The following is an 8,327-nucleotide window of genomic DNA, read 5'->3' as shown; positions in this document are numbered from 1 at the left end:
AGCCTCCCTTGATGATTCCAGAAGCTGGGGAAGTGTATTTTGGAGAAGGTGAAATGAAGTCTTTATTTACGGTCAATGACCAAATACAGGAGAAGGTGGTTTTGGGGGTTCTTTGTTTCTGAACTTATGAACCTTGGTCTCAGAATACACTGGAGTAATCTAAGGCTAGGTAATCAGGGTGTTGGTTGGATGTCACTTGCCTTTCTTCGTGATGGGAGCTCACAGGGCCAGCCCACAGCGCCAGGTTGCAGCGCCTGCTCTTCAGAAGATGCCAGCTCTCCCACTTTCTATGGGAGGCACCTTACTCAAAGGCAAGGGCTGGCCTTCTCTCCCTCGGGCTTTTGAAGTTTAATTTCCCAACCTGCTTTGATGGTCAGTTGGAGCTGCTTGCTTGGCACTTGAGAGGTGCGGCCGGAAACCTTGCCAAATCAAAATGCTGATTGGGAATTTCTGGATAGTTCAGATCAAAGAGCTGCCCTTGTGTTTGGCTCTCCTTTGGGGCCTTGTGATGCTCGTCCAGGGGAGTATGGAAGACTGGGACGCCAAATAATTCCTTGCTTGTGCTTACGCTTTGTTTAGAGATTGCTTGTAACTGATCTTCCAGCCTAGCTGGACAGCACCTGCCTCTTATCAGGGCTCTGACTTAGGCCCAGCGGTGGGATCCAAAAATTTTAGTAACAGGTTCCCTCGCCAGCCCCCTCTCAGCAAAGGGGGCAGAGGCGCACCTAGGCAAACCTGAGCCCTGGTCAAAACCTGAGTTGGATGGCCCCCCCCCATGGGCAGCCACCCCACCACGACCCCAAAAAATTTTTTTGCACCAGGTCATTTCTAAATCATCATCACATTATAGAAAATGCCCCAAACTCACAAATCTGAACACAGCAATGGTGAAACACACAGGTTCTTTGATAGAGACTGGTGAGATAAAAGGTACGAAAGGCTGAGAATCAATGAATTGCAGTACCTGAAAGGGATGAACCCAGTTCAGGGAGTTGCATGATTAGTCACAATTGCTATATGGAACCTTCACGTTCAAAGGCAGCATGCCTCTCGGGGAGGCGAGGGCGTGGAGGCGGAAAAGCGGACCCAATTAGTAACCCCCTCTCGGCACACACAAATAATTAGTAACCCACTCTCGGGAACTGGTGAGAACCTGCTGGATCCCACCTCTGCTTAGGCCCCTTCCGCACATGCAGAATAATGCACTTTCAATCCACTTTCACAATCGTTTGCAAGTGGATGTTGCTCTTCCGCACAGTAAAATCCAGCTGCAAAAGTGCACTGAAAGTGGATTGAAAGCGCAGTATTCTGCATTATTAGGAAAAACTGCATAGCCTGAGAATGCGTTCACCTTTGGGGAAGACCGTCTGGAGACGGGAGGGATCGCTGGGGATACAGACTGCTGCTTTCTGCGTGGTTGTTAGATTTGGCTCAGAACCTCCAGGGTACCTGTTCATTTACTCTGATGCAATAAATCAATTTCAGCAAACTTGAGTCAGATTCTCGGGAGGACGTTGACAGCCGCCCTGGATTAGCCATTAAGGAAAACAAGCACGTGCTTAAGGCCTCAAGTCAGGTGTGCCCCGTAGGGTTTTTTCCCCCAGCGCTGGATATTATGATGGACTATGATGTGATGCTGCAGCTAAACCAGGGCTTATAAAAAGGGGACTCCAACAATAAACAAAAAAAGTTAATATTAAGAAGAAGAAGAGTTTGGATTTCTATCCCCCCCCCCCCCCCCCCCCCCCCCTTTCTCTCCTGCAGGAGACGCAAAGGGGCTGACAATCTCCTTGCCCTTCCCCCCTCACAACAAACACCCTGTGAGGTGGGCGGTGGGCTGAGAGAGTCTCCGAGAAGCTGTGACTAGCCCAAGGTCACCCAGCTGGCGTGTGTGGGAGTGCACAGGCGAATCTGAATTCCCCAGATAAGCCTCCACAGCTCAGGCGGCAGAGCTGGGAATCAAACCTGGTTCCTACAGATTAGATACACGAGCTCTTAACCTCCTATGCCACTGCTGGCGTAAGCAACAGTAAACATTATTGATTCACTTAAGTTTTAAAAAAGGTAAAGTTTCCCCTTCAGTTGTATCCCGAATCTCTGGGGTACCACTGCGAGCAGTGATTTCATAGGCAAGCTGTTTTTGTGGGGTAGTTTGCCATTGCTTTCCCCAGCTATTCTTTACCCCCTAGCTCTGAGGTAGGTACTCATTTACCGGCCAAGAAATGGATGGATAGCTGAGTTGACCATGAGCCAGCTGCCAGGATATCTGACCCACAGGGGGCTCGAACTCCTGATCGTGTGAGTGGCAGTGCAAGCACTTAACCACTACGCCACGCAGCTCTTTCACTTAAATTACAAGGCTATATATCTTCGAGATGAGAAAGCAATGGAACAACTGGTGTTTTGTTTCATACAAATAATGATATTTATTCATTAGAATGTATATATTTTGTGGTTTTCTATTGTTTTCATTTTGAATTACATATACATTATATGGGGGGTACCATAATTTTTTCAGTACTTAGGTCCTCTTATTCTGATCCTGGTCCACAGGCACAACAATAGCCATCAATTTACAACTGCGTATTGTTGAAGGCTTTCACAGCCAGAACCACTAGGATGTTGTGGGTTTTCCGGGTTGTATGGCCATGTTCCAATAGTATTTTCTCCTGACGTTTCACCTACATCTGTGGCCGGCATCTTCAGAGAATCTGGTAGCACAGATGCAGGCAAAACGTCAGGAGAACAGACTACTGGAACACAGCCATACCACCCGGAAAACTCACAACATCGTAATTTACGGCTGCGTTTGTGCTTATACCCATTTCCCTGCCTTCGGCTTCCCTCTGGCGGGTTGGATGGGGTCGCCCCAATGCCAGAGCGACTCCTGCGCCCCCTCCTGGAGAGGTGGCCGTTTGCACCTGGCGAGATCTGTCACGCCACAGGTGAGTCATGGCAACCTCATGAGGAGGCCAAATGGTTATATAACAGGGCTGTGAGTCACGTACATTGGATCATAGGGCTGGGTGGAGCTTTTTTTCTTTAAAAAAAATTGGGCTCCCAAAGACTTGTAAGGAACTGGCCTGAAGGGCTGGGAACGGATCGGGCCTCGTGCCGGCAGCTGCTTGCCTTTCGGGAGAGTTTTGCTTTGCTTGCTTGCCGAATATGAGCTTGGGAAACAGGAAGCTGGGCTGAAGTCACTGTAGCAGAGCGTATGTGTTTGGAGGGGGGGGGGTTTGCTATTGAAAATCAGGCAAGGCTATTCCAAGCAAATTCACCCCCCAAAAGCCTGTGCTCTTTGCCCCCACCCCGCCCCCCACCCCCGCCTCCCAGTCTGGGACCCGAAGCCATCCAGCCTTTGATATATCCCTATAACCAGTGGTGGGATCCAAAAATTTTAGTAACAGGTTCCCATGGTGGTGGGATTCAAACTGGCGTAGCACCAATGGGGCTGGGCGGGGCACGATGGTGGTGTGGCCGGGCATTCCGGGGGCGGGGCATTCCTGGACGGGGCTGTGGCAAGGACGCAGCCGCTGCGCCGGTCCTTGGGCAGGAAACGAATGCACGCAGGCACAGGCTGCTACGCACGCCAGACTGCTTCAAGTTCTGCACGCTACTGCTGAGAGGAGGGGCGTAACTAAGGCAAAAATCACGTGGCAAAATCACCAATTAGTAACCCCCTCTCGGCACACACAAATAATTAGTAACCTACTCTCGGGAACCTGTGAGAACCTGCCGGATCCCACCTCTGCCTATAACTCGGGATGGAGGGCGGGAGGTTAGGGCAGTTGTCTTACCATATGGAAGTGTTATCAATGGTCCCTTCTTCACAGGTGACACAAATGGGTTAAAGCAGGGGTCGCGACCTTTAACACGCAAAGAGCCAACTGGACCCATTTTCCACGGAAAAGAAAACACTTGGAACCGCAAATACTTTTTGACATTTAAAATGAAGACAACACTGTATATATTGGGGTTTTTTTTACCTTTACGCTTTATACAAACAATTATAGTGTGTTGCTTATGAAATCCATGAGGTGCTACAGGGAAAATTATAATTAATTTATGTAAAGAACATATTTGGAACATTTGGAACTCTTAAAAAATAATAACAGACTTCCATGTCTGCCATGGAGCGGGGAGTCGACAGCCATATTCCTCACTGAGCATGGCCCCCGCCCTGGTCCCAAAAGCCACAGCTTCTGAGAATCTACCCCCAAATGTCCTGGGATTTGCCCGCCAGGAGTTGGCAACCCGCAATAACCATGGCTGAGGATGATCTCGGCCTTCCTCCCTTCCACAATCTACAAGCTTACCCTCCACTGGCTTACTCTGAAGTAAACCTTCCAAGATCACGTTCAAGGCTTTCCCCATGCACTCCTGCCCTCCTTGGCAATGCAGAAGGAAACAATTCCCACCCACCCCGTCTCCCCATCAAACAGCCCCAACGAGTGCAACCTTGCAGGGCTGCAGGTAATCTCCTTTAAAACCTGACATTGTCTTTCTCACCTAGACTCAGCCAGGCTGCCATCTACCAGGAAAGCCCCTGGAGCTCAACGGGGCTGCTGGGGGGGGGGGGTCTGCAATCCAAGCTGGGGTTCCCCATGTGGTCCCGCCCTCCAAGAAGAACCCAGGGGAGAGGGAAATGAGGCTACCCAAAGCAGGGTCGACCCCTGACCCCCCATTCAAGGTGGGCAGACTGAAATTAGGATTGCGCTGAAAATCTGTGCTCCTGCAACTCCCTCCCATTTCCCGCCCTTCGCCGGTCACCTGTTCAAGAGGATCCACCAGCGGTGCTCTGTCCCCGCCCTGCGCCGTCATCACCGGCATCAGTCAACCAGGCAGCTGGGACAGGGAAGCCGGAAGTGGCTTGGGATAGCAGTACAAGGGTGAAAGAGCCACATGCGGCTCCGGAGCCACAGGTTGCAGACCCCTGGGTTAAAGGAACACGTGTTGCCTGTCTTGGCGGGTGTGAGGGCCATCTAGGATCACCGGGAGCCCGACCACAGGATGCGGCATGTTTCTTTTGCACAGGAAACGTTTTGTTTCCCTGCGAAATGCACATCTGAGAATCCCCCCTACCTGAGAATCCCCCCAAACATACTGGCAAAAAATAGCGGTTGCCTAGAGAAACCACTCTAATGGCGACTGCCTACAGAATCCACCATAATGGTGGACAGAAGGAGGGGAAACAGAACACTTTCTGCTTGCCGTAGTTTGCTAATTTAGTGACTTTCACTTAACCTGGGTTCAGCAAAATAAAACGACAGAGATCATTTCACCAGAAGAAGGCGGTCACTGGCAGGGGCTGATGGGATTTGTAGTCCATGAACATCTGGAGAGCCACAGGTTGCAGACCCCTGCTCTATGGGATTATTCTCCGTTGAAGCCCCTCCCCTTCTCAAGCCCCTCCTTCCTCAGACTCCTCCCACAAAATCTCCAGCTATTTCCCAGCCCAGAGGTACTAGTCTAGCATCCCATCTCACCCAGTGTCCAACTGCTTCCTCTGGAGGTCCAACAGCATGGCCTACAGGCTGAGACCTTCCCCTGGCTGGTTTTCACAGATTGACTGACTCTGAATGTGGAGGTTCTCTTTGGACATCACAGCCAGTAGCCACTGATAGACCTCTGTCTAATTCCCAAATTCACTTGAGAACATTCCTCAGAGCTTCCCATAGGATGCGGACTCAGCAAACGGGGAAAAACCTGAGAAGCAGGAGAAAGAAAATGCCCTGGGGTTGCCACAACAGGCCAAATAATTCGGTACAAACACTCAGTGCCTTTCCCATGTGTCCCAACCGGCCCTGTTTTCTTTCCATGTCAGTGGAGGCTTCCAAGAGCAAAAGCCAGGCCCAGCTGATGCATTCCAGGAAAATCCCGATCCAACAAGCCTCAAGGCGGCTGGAAGGATTCAAAATAAAGAGAGCTGCCAGTTTCCACGCTCCAAGTTTCAGGCCTACTCACTGATGGAAACTTCAAGCAGTAGGAAACTTACTAGCCATTCAGAGGTCTGACTTCTGGTTTAGTCCTCTGTGGTTCATCCTTCATTCTACACCGTGGATGAATAAAGGGCCGGAAACTCTTCTCTCCCAGTTCATCAAAGCATCCCTACCTCTTTGGGGAGCGATTCGCACTTGCCCTTGTTTTTCAAAACTCACCCTTTCCACAACTGACTTCCTTTTAGGCCCAGGGGTTCACTGTTTTGTAAACTGCTGTGTTTCCTGACCCAAGGTTGGCCATGGTGACTAAAGGGAGCCTCCATGTCCAGAGGTAGCCATCCTTTAAATCCCAGTGCTAAGAAGTAACATCAGGGGAAGCCATGGTCTTTATGCCCTGTTGTTGGACCTCCAGAGGAACTGGTTGGCCACTGTGTGAGACGGGATGCTGGACTAGGGTCTGATCCTGGTCTGATCCTGCAGGGCTTTTCTGATGTTCTAATGAAGGCCTTGGCCTCTATGCTCTGTTGTTGGACCTCCAGATAGACTTGGAGATTCAAGTGCAGCGAATTCTGGATCCGGCCTGAATCTGGGTAAAATTCGGGGTAAAATCGGCCGAATATGTCCTGCCCGAATCTGAACGAATCCGAATGCAAGGCATGCAGGCTTTTGGGAGTATTTTGGGTGTTTTCCTCATTTTGGCCTGCAGGGGGCGCATTTTTTAAGCTAGCGACACCAAAATTTCAGGGTATTATCCGGAGACTGTCCTGATGATGTCACCCAAGTCTGGTAAAGTCTGGTTTAGGGGGTTCAAAGTTATGGACCTCCAAAGTGGTAACCTCATCTCCTGTTAGCTCCCATTGTAAACAATTTTGGGGGTCCATAACTTTGGATCCCCTGAACCAAACTTCACCAAAATTGGGTGGTATTATCAAAATAGTCTCCGGAGGATACCCTGAAATTTTGGTGCTGCTAGCTTTAAAAATGTGCCTCCTGCTCTGCTCTGCAGTGCCTTGGCACCCTTGCCTTGGCACTATTGTACCCAATGGGGAATTTCTGTGCAGAAACTGGCATAATGGGCGCAGCCTGGGCTAGTTGCATGGGGAATGGCCATTCTGTTTATAATTTGCCGGTACAATCGGAAGCAACAGTCAAAAGGAAAGGAATGGGGAAGGGAAAGTTGCAGAGAAAAATCTGTTTCCACCTAAGCTTGGGTTAAGCCTACCCTCTGGTGGTAGAGAAGTGTATGTCAACATTTCTCTGCAAGTTCTCCTGCGCGTATCCTTCTGGGAAGGCCTGCCTCACCCATAACATTTGCATTCAAGGGTGCCAACGATGCAGCTGGGGATGCCAGCCTCCAGGTTGAACCTGGAGATCCTCCAGATTTACAGCTCATCTCCTGACTACAGAAATATTATTCTGCAGAAAATATAAGCTTTGGAACAGAGGCGTACCGGCATAAAACTGCGCCCAAGGGCAAGGCCTTGCTTTTGTGTCCCTCCGACACTGCGCCCCCGCGCCCCCTGCCCAATCTCCAATAGAGGTGGGGGGCACCCGCAAAAATAAGACCTTGCACGTGGCAGGCTCCGGGCCTGGCATCAGCTGCTGCTACCCCCCACCTCTATAGGAGGCCGCACCTGTTCATGGCCTCTGATAGAGGTGGGGGGCGGCAGCAGCTGGAACTGGGCCCAGGGCTTGCATACCCATTACCGGTATGCCACTGCTTTGGAGGGTGGATTCCAAGGCACTGAACCCCACTGAGGGCCTTCTTCCACCCCCAAATCTCCAGGAGTTTCCCAAAATGGACTAAAAGTGAAAAATCTAGATATCTACATATATATGAATGTGAAATACCACTGACTGACTGACTGACTGACTCATCAAAAGAACTCAAAACCCACCAAAGCTACAAAGTTGAAATTTGGCACACTGGTTTGTTAAGTGCTTCAGGTGCTCACTAAGAAAGGATTTTCCAAAATATTCACTTCCACTCGACTTATTAGATATTTACTGTTCAACTCTGGCCATCTGCACGAACATTCTGACAGTTAAACACCACGAGTTTCATGTCCAACATGGTATTTTCGATGGTTTTTGAGTTCTTTTGATGAGTCAGTCGGTCGGTCAGTGAGTGGTATTTCGCGTTTATATATATAGCTTCGTTTCACAGGACATTTTAATGAAGGGCACTTGGAAGCTCTAACTCCATTTGTTGCATTGACAAGTTCTGCTAATGCTCACCAAACAACAAGCACGATTGATCCAATGGTGCGCCAACTGCATTCTAACACCGGCCTCCTCAACGCATACGACCCTGTTCCTTCTGCTGAAACTGCTAAAGGGAGAAGAGGAATTAAATGCAGATTTACACATTGCATTAGAAAAAGACAA

The sequence above is a fragment of the Sphaerodactylus townsendi genome, linkage group LG01 (assembly GCF_021028975.2).
Source record: "Sphaerodactylus townsendi isolate TG3544 linkage group LG01, MPM_Stown_v2.3, whole genome shotgun sequence".
Classification (NCBI taxonomy): Eukaryota; Metazoa; Chordata; class Lepidosauria; order Squamata; family Sphaerodactylidae; genus Sphaerodactylus; species Sphaerodactylus townsendi.
This window is presented reverse-complemented; position numbering follows the sequence as displayed.